Raw genomic sequence first — 15,742 nt, 5'->3', positions numbered from 1 at the left:
ATGAATTTCTTTTTGAGTCTATCTTTGTTTGCATCCCATTAGTTTTATTATTTCATATCCTTCTTTTGTAAAGGGTCTGTAATTGTAGTTTTTATTTCCTTTATGATCTTAGGCTTATTTGGAATGATTTCCTTCCTCAATTTCCAAAGGATTGCGTTTTTCATCCTTGTTTGACCACTTATTATTAAATTTGGATGTATTTTACTATTTTTAGAGAATGTGACCTTTTCAGTTTCAGAGTTTTAAAAAGTTTACTGAGTCTTTCCAGCCAGCGCCAAGCAATGGGCATCTCTCAGGACAACTGGCACAAGCGCCGAAAGACCGGGGGCAAGAAGCAGAGGCATGAGCTGGGACGCCCCGCTGCCAACACAAAGATTGGCCCCCACCGCATACACACAGTCCATGTGCGGGGAGGCAACAAGAAGTACCGGGCCTTGAGGCTGGACGTGGGGAACTTCTCCTGGGGCTCGGAGTGTTGTACACGCCAAGACAAAAATAATCGATGTTGTCTATAATGCATCCAACAACGAACTGGTCCATACCAAGACCCTGGTGAAGAGCTGTATTGTGCTTATCGACAGCACACCGTACCGACAGTGGTACGAGTCCCACTATGCACTGCCCTTGGGGTGCAAGAAGGGGGCCAAAGCTGACTCCTGAGGAGGAAGAGATTTTAAACAAGAAATGATCAAAGAAAATTCAGAAGAAATACGATGAGAGGAAAGAGAACACGAAAATCAGCAGTCTTCTAGAGGAGAGTTCCAGCAGGTCAAGCTTCTTGCGTGCATCACTTCAAGACCAGGCCAGTGTGGCCAAGCAGACGGCTATGTGCTAGAGGGAAAAGAGCTCGAGTTCTATCTGAGGAAGATCAAGGCCCGGAAAGGCAAATAAACCCTCTTCCCTCCTGTCTTAGCTCATCTAATAAAGGTGTTTACTGTTCTATGCCAAAAATATATATATATAGTTTACTGAGTTTTTTGTAGCTTAATATATTATCATATATATTTATACATATAACATATATATGTTTATATTTAACATATATATTTATTATATATATATTTAACATATATTTTACAGATCCTTGTCAAAAAGAAGGAATGATACATTGGGTCTAACATTCAGGATATACATAACATAGATTAGATAGTTACACAGATACTAATTTTTAAAATTATATTCATCTAAGGCAATTTTTTTCCTACTTGATTTGTCAAGTCATTAATTCAAACGACAGGTATCCTTACCTTCTTAGGGATAATATGTTCAAGGCTATACCCTTCTAAATTTGAAGACATTATCCTTTACATTAGGGGTGTCCCTGGTAGCTCAGCTGGTAAAGAATCCGCCTGCAATGCATGAGACCCTGGTTGGATTCCTGGGTTGGGGAGATTCGCTGGAGAAGGGCTAGGCTACCCACTCCAGTATTCTTGGACTTCACTGGTGGCTCAGCTGATAAAGAATCTGCCTGCAATGTGGGAGACCTGGGTTTGATCCCTAGGTTGGGAAGATCCCCTGGAGAAGGGAAAGGCTACACACTCCAGTATTCTGGCCTGGAGAATTCTGTTGGACACAACTGAGCGACTTTCACTTTCACTTTCCTATACATTACTTTAGAAAACTTAATATTTTCATTAACTAGTGATACTGGAAAGAGTAAAGCACATGATTATTGTCTGTTAAGTTTTTATTCCCTGTACCTCTTTCAAACTAAATGTATACCGACTATACCACAGTCAAATACATATCAACCATGGTCTTTATAGATCTTGTCTCTCCAATAAATAACATGACAACTGTGTTTTTTTCTTCATGCCTTGGACAGTCCCTGTGTCCATTTTTTCCTAGTAACCATATGTTTAGGGGAGAAAATGAGCAAGAATGGTATCTCTAACTAGTATTTTGACTTTGGAAAGTCCCTCCCTCTCTCTTTACTTCTTCCTTAATCATTAAATTGATAAAGTATAGGAATAAAATAAGAATTTAATAGGAATGAAATGACTTCTCATAGAAAATTTGAAAATAGTATCTGCAATATTAAAAACTGGAAAAAATGATATGCAACTCCATCACTCCAAGGCAACAACTATTAACTAGTTTTCCTTGTTTCCTTCTATTTTTTTTTTGAGAATTGTTTTTACACAATTGAGATCAATTTTGTGTCCTGACTTTTCTAGTATTTCTTTATTTTTTTTTATATCATAGGCATTTTCCATTATTTAAAAATTCTCCATCAAACTTATGTTTAAATGCTTCAATAACATTCCACTATTTACTAAATATTTGTTTAATGATAGAGTATCATTTTTAATATCTTTGTATTATAAATAACATTTTGATGAATTTCTTCTTTTTTTTCCTCCAGTAATACAGTGGACCCTGAAATTTCAGGTGCATCAGAAGCATCTGCAGAGCCCCTTGTCCAGAGTTTCTGAGTCAGTAAGTCCAGAGCAGGCAAAGAATTTACATTTCTAACAACTTCAGGTCATGCTGATGGTGCCAGAACCACAGTTTGAGACGTGTCACTGGAATCAGTGTAACGAATAGAATGTGCAAGGATTTGCTTCAATAAATTTCTGAGAAGCAATGCTTCTTCTTTCCACAGTAGGTTGTATCTTTGACATTGCAGGGAAAAAATTGTAATGCTTATTCTTATTAGAAAAGAAAATAGTGATGTCTATTTCAAGGTTCTCTTAAAGTCTTTTAGTCACTGGCTTTTGCTAACCCATTTGCATTTACTGTGGAATCTTACTGGAACATTCATCCATTTGACCCTGGAGCTCCATCACTATACAGCTGGTCTCTTTCTTTATTATTTTTTTTTGGTAGGTCACCTGCTCTCATTTAATTCATTTCCTTTGGTGTTTTCCTTCCTGTGGGAAGTCTCTGACATCTGTCCCACATACTTCTCTATGAATACAAAGGCTCATCTTTTATCTTTTTATTTTTAACTTTTATGAGTCAGTTACTCTTAACCTTTTTATAGTTGTGCTTTTTTCATGCCATATGTTTTAAAAAGACACTCTAGACTGTAATTCTTTATGGTTGCCTTTTTTAAAAAAAATGTTATTTTTTAACACCTTTAATTGCATTCTGTTGACATTTATATTTAGGTCTGAGCCTAATATGTCACATACTAGGAACACATGGCTTCTCACTTTATTGGCACCATCATGTGGTGAGTTTGTGTATCACATTGGAAAATCTGCTGTATATAGTGAGTCAGGGTGTCATATTATCACATCCTTATGATGAACTTAGAGAGGTCATCATAAACTGGGGGATCTACAGTAATCCCGTTACTTTAGTAAACAGCAAAACAGGAGCTAATAAACATCAGCCGTTAAGCATGTGGACACTGGAGTCAAGGACATGAACTCAAACCCTGGCTCAAACCACTTGTAATAAATACTATGACCATGGGTACTGGGTTAATCTCCTTGAGCCTCCGTTTTCTGCAGAGCATGGGGGTACCAGTAGCATCTATCTCGAAGGGATGTGAGAGGAGCAGTTAACATTAAGATAACAGTTCACAATGGTCATTAAATAGTTTAATAATATTAGCTATCATTGTGTTGCGTGCTTAGTCGCTCAGTCATGTCCGACTCTTTGCAACCCCATGAACTGTAGCCCGCCAGGCTCCTCTGTCCATGAGGATTCTCCAGGCAAGAATACTGGAGTGGGTTGCCATGCCCTCCTCCAGGGAATCTTCCCAACCCAGGGATTGAACCCAGGTCTCCCACATTGCAGGTGGATTCTTTACCATCTGAGCCACCAGGGAAGCCCATTAGCTATCATTAGCTGTTAACAAACCCTCACATTTGGTTTTTCCTTTATATTCCAACTCAATAGGAAGAGTATCAGGAAAGAATAATTCCCCTCACTTTTTAGAAAATTATACCACAATGGTATATTTTTAGAATGATAAGAAATAGCTTGAAAGGGACTTCCCTGGTGGTCCAATGGCTAAGACTCAGTTCTTCTAATGCAGGGAGCCTGGGTTCGATCCCTGGTCAGGAGGCTAGATCCCATACACCACAACTTAAGATCCCGCATGTTGCAACAAAGACAAAAGATCCTGTATGCAGTGACTAAGACCCGGTGCAGCCAAATAAATAAAGAGAAGCTGACTGTGAATAATTATATTTTTTTAAAAGTAGCATGAAGTTAAAAACTGCAAAAGGTAGATACTTAAAAAATATTTAAAATAAAAATGTTTTGGTTTTTTTTTAGAAAAGAGGAAGGAAACTACTGGAAAAAAGGTCTTCTTAAGTCTACTTACAAAGTGAAGTTTGAAAAACATCTGGCTAAATTAACTATAATTTACAGTCAAAAGAAATAATTACCAAGGGAGCAACTTAACATTGTTTTCAAGGGTGGGAAAAAAACTTTCAAATATTAAAAACAATTTATAGCCTCAAGTCTTTCCAAAGGTCTATTAAAGAGAAATGTTTACTTTTATAAATCCTTGAGAAAAAATACACTTAGGACAAATCTAGGTATTGGAAATTTTTCTATTAAAAATTAATTTTAATTATTTGATTAGAAAAACAGGATGAAAAAGTTACTTAAGAAATAAAGCATGTGAGGTACTCCCTACCCCCCTTAAAACCATACATCATGACTGAGTGGAATCGGGGATCTTGCCAGAACCAGTCTTACACGCAGTTTCCAACTGTGGTTTCCTCAGATAGTTAGCATCATTCAATAAGTTTTTGTTACACCATTATGCAAATGTACTCTATGTTCATTATCTTTCTACTTATTAAATTCATCAAAAGCCATCCAGGACCAGATTTTTTGTTTTGTCAGCCACACAGTCTTGTTCCCACATTCTTCATCAGCATTTATAGACTGTGAGGGAAAGAAAACAAGAAATGAGAACGATTTCATGAATTTTAAACATGCTGGAACTCTGTTTCAGTGCAATATTCCAGGGTATAACAGCCGTCTGCCACTGCTCCCAGCATACCCAGTCTCAGGGCGCTGCCGAGTTGGTTGGAATGGGGATTAACACGTCCATAATCAATTCTTACGTCATTCCACTGGTTGTGCAGTGCAGAAAAATGTCCTCTGTGTCAACCTGAACTTCGGAGGCAAGCAGTCTAGAAAATCATTGCCTTTGATTATTGAAATTTGGGGATTTTCCAGAAATCCCTTTATTATTGACTGCTATTTTAATTTCATTGTGGCCAGAGAGCAAATTTTGCATAAGTTGAATCCATATAAATGAGTTGAGGTGTATTTTTGCTTGGAGCATGGTCTGTCTTCGTATATGTTCTGCGTGCACGAATATGGTATGTATCTTCGTTTACCTAGCTCTCCTTTCATTTCAGCAATGCTTTGTAGTTTCAGAGTAGAGTTCTTACCTTTCATTGAATTTATTCCTAGGTATTTATAATACTGTTATAAATGGTACATTTAAATTTTTCATTTTCTAATTGCAGCTTGCTATCATAGAGAAATATTGATTTTTCATATACTGATCTTTTACCCTATGAGCTCACTAATTTCAATGATTAATTCTAGTAGATTCCAAAGATAATCTACATGGGCAATTTGTTAATTTAAAGACAATTACTTAATTTAATCTATTAATCAAAAGGCAATTAATAGTTTAAGAATTAGACTTTCTATGTAGACCACTGTGAAGAGGCAGTTTTATTACTCTTTTCTAATCTTTATACCTTCTATTATTTTAGTTATTTTTCATCTATTGTACCATCTAGACCTCTGAAACACAGCCAAATGGAAGTGGTAAGAGCAGACAGTCTCACCATCTTCCTCACAGAATTGACTAATTGACCGCTAAACATGATAGCAGCTGTTGGTCTTACAGTATCTATACATGTCTTCATAACATAAGCTCTGTTCTAATTTCTAATTTTCTGATTGTTTTTGTCATTAATTGGAAATATATCAAATTATTTTTTTTGATTCATTGAGATATCATAGAATTTTTTCTCTTATATTAATGTTGTTAAATTACATTATTTAAATAAATGTAAGGCCAACCTTGCATGCTTGGAAAATCTCCAGTTGACCAATGTATCTTTTTCTATATTGCTATGTCCAATTTACTAGTATTTTGAATAGGATTTTTGCACTTATGTTTAAAGATGTGATGGTGGTCTGTGATTATTTTCTTCTAATGTTCACTTACATATTTCTATCAGGGTGATCCAGTTATTATAACATTTATTGGTAGTATTTTCTCCTCTCTTTTCTCAGAGAGTTTATGCAAGATTGACATTATGTGCTCTCTAAATGTTGAGAGAATTTACCAGTGAAGTCACCTGGACCTGGAGTTTTCTCTGTAAAGTGCTTTTGGGTCATGAATTCAGACTCTGTAGTAAATGTACAACTACTCTGATTTTCTATTTCTTCTTAGTTTTGGTAGATTTTATTTTCCAAGGAATTTGTTCATTTATTCTAAGTTATCAAATCTTATTGATCTAAATTTATTTATAATATTGTCCTTTTAAGATTTGAATTAGAATTTTTTGACCTCAGTACTACTGATGGAAACAGTGACAGACTTTATTTTCTCGGGTTTCAGCATCACTGCAGATGGTGACTGCAGCCATGAAATTAAAAGATGCTTGCTCCTTGGAAAAAAAGCTATGACAAAACAAGACAGCATATTAAAAAGCAGAGAGATCACTTTGCCAACAAAGATCCATATAGAAAGCTATGGTTTTTCCAGTAGTCACATACAGACAGGAGAGTCGGGCCATAAAGAAGGCTGAGTGCTGAAGAACTGATGCCTTTGAACTGTGGTGTTGGAAAAGACTCTTGAGAGTCCCTTGGATTGCAAGGAGATCAATTCTAAAGGAAATCAACCTGGAATATTCATTAGAAGGACTGATACTAAAGCTCCAATACTTTGGCCATCTGATGCGAACAGCCGACTCATTGGAAAAGACCCTGATGCTGGGAAAGATTGAGGGCAGGAGAAGGGAGCGACAGGGAATGAGACGGTTGGATGCCATCACCAGTTCAATGGACATGAGTTGGAGGAAACTTGTAAAGATAATGAAAGATGGGGAAGGTGGCATGCTGTAGTCCATGGGGTCAGACACGACTGAGCCACTGAACAACAACTATTGATATTTGGGGCAAGAAAACTCTAGTGGGAGACTGTTCTATACGCTGCAGAATGTTTAGCAGTATCCCGACTTTTCCCCGAGGGAAGCTGATAGTTTGAAAACCAAATATGTCTCTCAGTTCAGTTCAATTCAGTTCAGTTGCTCAGTCATGTCCCACTCTTTGCGACCCCATGAATCGCAGCACGCCAGGCCTCCCTGTCCATTACCAACTCCCGGAGTTCACTCAGACTCATATCCATCGAGTCAGTGATGCCATCCAGCCACCTCATCCTCTGTCGTCCCCTTCTCCTCCTGCCCCCAATCCCTCCCAGCATCAGAGTCTTCTCCAATGAGTCAACTCTTCACATCAGGTGGCCAAAGTACTGGAGTTTCAGCTTTAGCATCATTCCTTCCAAAGAAATCCCAGGGCTGATCTCCTTCAGAATGGACTGGTTGGATCTCCTTGCAGTCCAAGGGACTCTCAAGAGTCTTCTCCAACACCACAGTTCAAAAGCATCAATTCTTCGGCGCTCACCTTTCTTCACAGTCCAACTCTCACATCCATACATGACCACAGGAAAAACCATAGCTTGACTAGATGGACCTTTGTTGGCAAAGTAATGTCTTTGCTTTTCAATATGCTGTCTAGGTTGGTCATAACTTTCCTTCCAAGGAGTAAGCGTCTTTTAATTTTATGGCTGCAATCACCATCTACAGTGATTTTGGAGCCCCCCCCCCAAAAAAGTCTGACACTGTTTCCACTGTTTCTCCATCTATTTCCCATGAAATGATGGGACCAGATGCCATGATCTTCGTTTTCTGAATGTTGAGGTTTAAGCCAACTTTTTCACTCCCTTCTTTCACTTTCATCAAGAGGCTTTTAAGTTCCTCTTCACTTTCTGCCATAAGGGTGGTGTCATCTGCATATCTGAGGTTATTGATATTTCTCCCAGCAATCTTGATTCCAGCTTGTGCTTCTTCCAGCCCAGCGTTTCTCATGATGTACTCTGCATAGAAGTTAAAAAAATAAGCAGGGTGACAATATACAGTCTTGGCGTACTCCTTTTCCTATTTGGAACCAGTCTGTTGTTCCATGTCCAGTTCTAACTGTTGCTTCCAGACCTGCATATAGGTTTCTCACGAGGCAGGTCAGGTGGTCTGGTATTCCCATCTCTTTCAGAATTTTCCACAGTTTATTCTGCCAAATGTTCCTTGGGGACCAACAGCTCTGATTGAGAATCAGTGTTTTAATGTCTATAGGATCTTTAGTGACCTTTCACCCCGTGTACTGGTAATTTGTCTTTTTATTTTTTAATTTTGTTAGGAGCTTTGCATGGTGTACTAAACAAACCAGGTTCTGCCCGAGATTTGGCCCATGGATCATTTTGCTGACCTTGACTTAGAACATTAACTCTTTTGTAATCGTGGTGATTGCTGGTTTAGTCGCTAAGTTGTCTGACTCTTTGTGACCCCGTGGACTGTAGCCCACCAGTCTCCTCTGTCCATGGGAATTTTCCAAGCAAGAATACTGAAGCGGGTTCCCATTTCCCTTCTCCAGGGAATATAATTTTTCCCTCTAAGAATACTTTATTTGTCTCATAAATTTCAAAATGCTATGTGGTGTTGATGGATATTAGCCAATAAATGGGTATGGAGAGTACTGTTTATCTATGTAGATAACATATGGGCATTATTCTTGCAACAAAACTACTTACAAATGGATTTTGGGTTCTATGAGAGATAAGCAAGGAACAATATTAATATAACAATACAATACAATTTAATCACATAGATATACTCTCACAACTAGTTGATATAAATTCCTATAATCTGGCAATATTATTTTAGCTCTTCTAGCTAAGAAAAGCCAGTCTGAAACATCCAAGCATGTTTACCAGGATGAGAAAACAATGATTTTACAGCAGCTTATCGAGTATTGATTTGCTGCCACCTGCTGGGAGGCAGATATGGGTTTCCAGCATCCTTAAAAGGTGAGAATGATGAAATTAGAAGTTGTAAAAGTTTGCTTATCCCATAAAATGAAACATAATATATGTAACTTTAGGCTTGGAAGAAGTCAATAACTCTAGGATAAATTAACTACATGTAAGGAAAATACGATGTGCATAAAAATGAAAGTATTATTTTCCATTTAAGAGAAATTAGATGGCATATTTACATTTACCATGAAATGATTATATAATAGTTCCTGAAAATGGTGAGCTCCTCAGGTACTGATTGTGGATTTGTGTAAAGGTAATTAATCACTTGACTGGGGCTTATGGAGAAGCTTAAGATCTGAAGAACCACTGCTAAATGAAGATTATAAAAAATAAAACTAAGTCTAATGATAACATTGATTGTGATAGGCAGCAGAATAATAGCCCCTCGAAGCCATCCACGCCCTAATTCTCAGTGCCTGGAGGGTGAAGCCTTGAGCCCAGGGAGCAGAACCAAGAGCCACAGAGGATGATTCCTGGGCCTTGAAGTGTAATGGAGACTGCCAGGCTGGATTTTGTAATTGTCTGGGCTTGTGACTCCTTCCTTCCGTTTTCTCCCTTTTTGAAAGGTAATGGTTATCATTGCTCTCCTGGACCTCCTCTATGTTATTCTGAGAGCAGAGAACTTGTTCTCTAGTTTCACGGGTCTACAATGGAAAGGGACTTTGGCCCCAGCATGGATTATACTCACTTATACCTTAGATGTAGATGATATTTGCGATTTTTGAGATTTAGATGAGATGCTGTAATGGCTTGAAAATCTGGGGGACTTAAAGAGGGGATGAATTGATCTTGCATGTGAATGGACATGAATCTTTAGGAGACAGAGGGTGGACTGGGACAAGCAGAACAGCCCCTCCCAGAGATGTCCATAGTCCAGTCACCAGAATCTGTGAATAAATTACCTTATGAGAAAAAGTGACTTTGCAGATATGATCAAGGTTAAGGACCCTGAGATGGAGAGATGATCTGGGTGGGCCTAATTTGATCACCCAAATCTTTAAAGTTCTTTGACCAGTGCAATCTTTGACCAATGTTACTAGCCAGGGGATGTTGCTGCTGCTGCTGCTGCTAAGTCACTTCAGTCGTGTCCTACTCTGTGCGACCCCATAGACGGCAGCCCACCAGGCTCCCCCGTCCCTGGGATTCTCCAGGCAAGAACACTGGAGTGGGTTGCCATTTCCTTCTCCAATGTATGAAAGTGAAAAGTGAAAGTGAAGTCGCTCAGTTGTGTCTGACTCCTAGCGACCCCATGGGCTGCAGCCTACCAGGCTCCTCCGTCCATGGCATTTTCCAGGCAAGAGTACTGGAATGGGTTGCTATTGCCTCTAGAATCAGGGAAGATCAAAACAGCAGCTTCTCCCTAGAGCCTCCAGAAAGGAAGCAGTCAACTGATGCCTTGATCTCACCCGCAGAGAGACCTGTATTGGACTTTAGACCTGCAGAATGTTAAGATAATATATTTGTGTTCTTTTAAAGCACCAAGTTTATGGCAATTATCTTACAACAGCAATAGAAAATGAATCCAGTAATAACAGCTAACATGCTATGCTCTTGCATTACAGCACTACATCCATCTAACTCCCTTAAGAAAGGAAGCTAAAGCTCATCTGAAATTATATTATGAAATCTGGCCTTGGTTACCTCTCTGATGTCATCTCCTACTACTCTCCCTCTTGCTTCTATTATCCATTCACTCTAGTCTCCTTACTATTCTTTAACTATGCCAAGCAAGCCATTCCCTAATTTTAGTATGTGCTTTCCTTAGATATCCACAACTAACCCCTCCCTTTCTCAGGTCTCTTCTCAAACATCACCTTCTCAGTGAGGTCTTCTTTTTCACCCTATATATGCCCACACTTAACCTGGCACTCTCTAGTTCCTAATTATTCTATAATACATAGCAATTACAATCATTTTATTTGTACTGGAATGTTGATTCTGTTTTTTTTCTTGCTCCCTAAATATAAACTCTATGTGAGCAGGGGCTTTATCTATATTGATGACAGCTGTATCTTCAGAACCTAATATAGTGCCTAGCACACAGTAGTCACTCAATAAATATTTGTAAGCATAAACGAATATTTTTAAAACTATTGACAGATTACAAGAATTCATTTATGCTAAAATTCTCATGCAGAATACACAGCATAAAGCGGGGCAGATAATACACATTAACATTGCTTTGGTTGGCAATTAATGGACCTCAGTGTACAGATGCAATATTATGCCTTGAAGAATGAGATCATTTCTCAAATGACTTCCTATATATGGTTCTTAAATATGGTACACCTTTCTCAAGGTCAGATTATAAGAAAACTACTATACAAATGAGCGCTTCCCTGGTAGTTCAGCTGGTAAAGAATCTACCTGCAATGCAGGAGACCCGGTTCAATTCCTGGGTTGAAAAGATCCCCTGGAGAAGGGATGGACTACCCACTCCAGTATTCTTGGGCTTCCCTGGTGGCTCAGAAGCTCCGCCTGCAATGCAGGAGATGTGGGTTCAATCCCTGGGTTGGGAAGATTCCCTGGAGGTGGGAGGGCATGGCAACCCACTCCAGTATTCTCACCTGGAGAATCCCCATGGACAGAGGAGCCTGCAGGCTACAGTCCATGGGGTGGCAAAGACTCGGAAACAACTGAGCAACTAAGCACAGCACAGTATACAAATGCATTTTGCATTTTCTTATAAATAAACATAACCAATGCATTTTTAAAAGGTCAGTGCTGGCTACATTTTTCCCCCCAACTTTTTAAGTGTTAACAAAATTTCAAACCTATAGAAAATTTGAAAGAAAGAACCACAATAATTAACATAATGCCATATTTTCTCTCAGGGTGTCCCTGATGGCTCAGATGGTAAACAATCTGCCTGCAATTTGGGAGACAGGAGTTTGACCCCTGGGTCCGGAAGGTCCCTGGGAGAAGTAATGGCTACCCACTCCAGTATTTGTGCCTGGAGAATTCCATGGACAGAGGAGCTTGGTGGGCTAGTGACTCAAAAAATCCATACTCCTATCCAAATCACAGTTGTCCACTAATGCAGACAAGTACTCTGCCTTGCTTGTCTTTCAGGATACTGACATTACTGAAAAGTCCAAACAAATCACATTCTGAATTAAACTGTTTCTTCACAGATTCAAGCTGTTTCTGTTAGAACATTGAAACAGATTCTAATGTTCTGACAAGAATGCTACACCACTGTACTTCCAATAATTTGTGTTTTACTCAGTATTGATGCTAGTTGTTTTTTTTTTTTCCATGAAGCAATTATTAACTTTTTGCAAAGTGCTAATGTTCCATGGAATATGCTTCAGGGAACACTTAGACAAGGAAAAAAAAAGTGAAATGCACTAAAATGTTTTAGAGTTTGAAGTGAAAAAGCAGGTAAGGATTAAAAATCATTTTTAAATTACAAACTTCATTTCCTTAGGATATGCAAACTGAGCTTTCATAAAGTTTGCCAAAACCCACCACAAAACACTGTTCTAATGCTCAGCTCCTGGCTTAAAGAAAGAAGCTTCTCCCAAATTCTGCTGCTGCTGCTAAGTCGCTTCAGTCGTGTCCAACTCTGTGCGACCCCAGAGACGGCAGCCTACCCGGCTCCCCCATCCCTGGAATTCTCTAGGCAAGAATACTGGAGTGGGTTGCCATTTTCTTCTCCAATGCATGAAAGTGAAAGGTCAGAGTGAAGTCTCTCAGTCCTGTCTGAATCTTAGCAGCCCCATGGACTGCAGCCTACCAGGCTCCTCCGCCCATGGGATTTTCCAGGCAAGAGTACTGGAGTGGGGTGCCATTGCCTTCTCCATCCCAAATTCTATCATTATGTTATTCAGGAGCTAAGATCTAAAACCAGATTTGACCGCTTACACGTTCTTTCCATCAGCCCCTCTCCCTTAGCCTTCAGTTCTAGTTTCTGTAATTGACTTTTCTTGGATCTACAATTACTCTGGGATAAAAGTGGCTGTCTTTTAGTCTAAATAAGAATAATAAAGATGATAAGGAAGACTTAACTCATTTTTTATTGTTCCATATTCAGTAAGAATCAAGAAATGGCAGAGGAAGGTCTAATCCCTCCCACAGGCATGCAATTATGCAAATCATATGCGGGGGCCTGGGATTTCGGCTCCAGACACTAATTGTATTATTATAATTAGGAACCTATTTACGACTATTTTTATTCACTGTAATTTGATCCCTGCTATTGCCTAATGATTGTCTTTACTACATTACAGCAAACATATAGGAGACGCCAGTATTTCTTAAAAGTCCTACAACTCAAGCTCAGGTTTTACTGTTCTTCCTCGTGATAGTGAAAAGTGAGTCACTCAGTCGTATCCGACTCTTTGGGACCCCCATGGAATACAGCCCATGGAATTCTCCAGGCCAGAATACTGGAGTGGGTAGCCTTTCCTTTCTGCAGGGCATCTTTCCAACCTAGGGATCAAACCCAGGTCTTCTGCACTGCGGGCAGATTCTTTACCAACTGAGCCACAAGGGAAGCTCACTCTTCCTGGTAGCTCAGTGGTAAAGACCCACCTGGCAAAGGCAGAAAACAGGAGAAACCAAAGGGACAAACCAGACCAGAAGGCAGAAAACAGGAGGAGTTCCATCTCTGGGCAGCAAAGATCCCCTGGGGAGGGGAATGGCAGCCCACTCCAGCATTCTTGCCCGGGACATCCCATGGACAGAGGAGCCTGACAGGCTACAGTCCACGGGGTTCCAGAGTCCACCACGACTTAGCTACTAAACAATAACAACAACAACGGATCTAACAGGTTTCCAAAAAACTTAGTTACTATTCTGACGCCCAGTGAGGTCGCAAATGGTAAGCATGTTCGTTTTCACCCCCATTTTAGGCGAGAGCCTTCCCTCTTCGGGTGACTTTCCGGCGGCGGTGAACGTGGGTCCTTGGTTTTAGTACAAATTAGGAAATAGTAATCAGTACAAATACGTAACTTTTAAGAAAAAAAACTGCGAGCCCTTCAGCTGTTACAAACTACGCCATGCTTTAAAAACTCGAGTTGTATTTCAACTGAACACTGAGCATTCACTCCCACAGGCTGGAAATTGTTTGCCGAGTTTTAATTCTCTTAATTTCACCATATTATCAAACGACCCATGTCTCACCTTCCACCCATATAGTTATTTTTTAAATTAGAGGATAACTGCTTTACAATATTGTCTTGGCCTCTGCCATATATCAATATGAATCAGCCATAGGTATATAAATATATAAATACACGACTACATATATATATATATGGGGGAACATATGTACACCCATACACTTTTAAGCTTCCAGGAAGCGTTAGGAGAAGGTTGCGGCTGGGACCGCCGCTGATTGCGCGGATCCGGACCGGACTCGAGCTCCATCTCCCGGCTTCGCGAAGCGCCGAGGCCGGGACAGAAAGGATTTAACTCTCCGCCTTTGGAGCCGATGTGAACCTACAGGAGGGCAAAAGCTATCCCTAAAGACTGTCAACCGCCCTTCTCTGTTGCACTTCTCAGACACATGTCCGGCGCCCCGGGGTCGCCCCGCGGACCTCCCCACGCTCGAGAACGCCGCCAGGCCTTCAGGGTCCCTGGACCGCCCTCACACACCGGAATCCCGCGGCCACGCCCGCCGGGGCCCAGGCCACGCCCCACGCCGCCGCCCAGCCCCGGGTCGCTCCCGGGGGCCCGGCACCCGGCAGGGGGCGCCGCGCCTGCGCGCGGGAGAGCGCGGGGCGGGGCGAAGCGGCCCGCCGGAAGGGGCGGGGCAGGAGGACGCTGCACTTTTACGGCCGCGGGCGGGTGAGTACGGGGCGGGGGTTGCGCGCCGCGTCCGGATTGGGGCCAGGCTCGTGCCTCAGGCCGCCGGGGGCTCAGCTCTGCGTCTGGGGCGCCCCCTGGAGAATTCGGGGAAGGGAGAGGGAGAGGAGACTGTGATTGAGTCCGATTGATGATGGGGGTGCGGGAAACGTGTGAACGAGCAAGCGTCGGCAAAATGGATTCACAGGGAAGGTTGGTTGGTTTTCTGCTGAAAAAGGAGATTCTCTGTGAACAGCGTGTTACATTTTTCATTATTTTGGACAAGCTTGTGATTTTACTGTTGTGCCGCAGTAAGACAGTTTTCATAAAGTGGCTCGTAGTTTGCCGCTGGCAAATGGTTAACCAGACGGTGGCCTGTAAAAAGGCACTGTAGTTCAGTGTAGCAACTACCCAAGAGGGAGGTTAAACCTCGTCTTTAACGGAATAAAAATCAGTAAATAAAAATAGGACTTAGACTGGAAGTCACAGAGACAGCATCAAGGTTCGATGAAATGCTGTGCTGGGCGTGGGCTAGGTCTCTTCCAGCAGACATACTGTGTTAAGTAATTCGTGTTTATCATTATGAAAGATGAATACAAATTGTTACTATGAAAGACAGTCTAAGCCAAAATGGCATGAAAAATTTTAATTACCTTGATAGTTGTGCCCTAATATACTTTGGAAAACAAACACTACTATAGCTTTTCCAAATTGGTAGAAAACCAGGAGTTTCCCAAAAGCCTGTGTACATTTCTACTTGTTTGGGGGTCTAGTACTCTTGCCTGGAAAATCCCATGGACGGAGGAGCCTGGTGGGCAGCAGTCCATGGGGTCGCAAAGAGTCGGACAAGACGGCGACTTC

At 40.8% G+C, this 15,742-nt stretch overlaps 1 protein-coding gene and 1 pseudogene across 1 annotated transcript in view; both read left to right on the top strand.

The window, feature by feature from the left end:
- Window positions 1-281: 281 nt before the first annotated feature.
- On the top strand, window positions 282-891 carry LOC138094076 (small ribosomal subunit protein eS8 pseudogene; annotated as a pseudogene).
- A 14,166-nt stretch (window positions 892-15,057) lies between these two features.
- Window positions 15,058-15,742, top strand: part of MMAA (metabolism of cobalamin associated A) — a 32,067-nt gene continuing 31,382 nt past the window's right edge. The window contains exon 1 of the mRNA XM_068990108.1: window positions 15,058-15,094. The gene's annotated coding sequence lies outside the window, so the exon portion shown is untranslated. The remainder of the gene's footprint in view (window positions 15,095-15,742) is intronic.

Source organism: Capricornis sumatraensis, chromosome 17, assembly GCF_032405125.1.
Source record: "Capricornis sumatraensis isolate serow.1 chromosome 17, serow.2, whole genome shotgun sequence".
Classification (NCBI taxonomy): domain Eukaryota; kingdom Metazoa; phylum Chordata; class Mammalia; order Artiodactyla; family Bovidae; genus Capricornis; species Capricornis sumatraensis.
The sequence above is the reverse complement of the archived record's forward strand: the minus strand, read 5'-3'. Positions and strand labels throughout refer to the sequence as shown.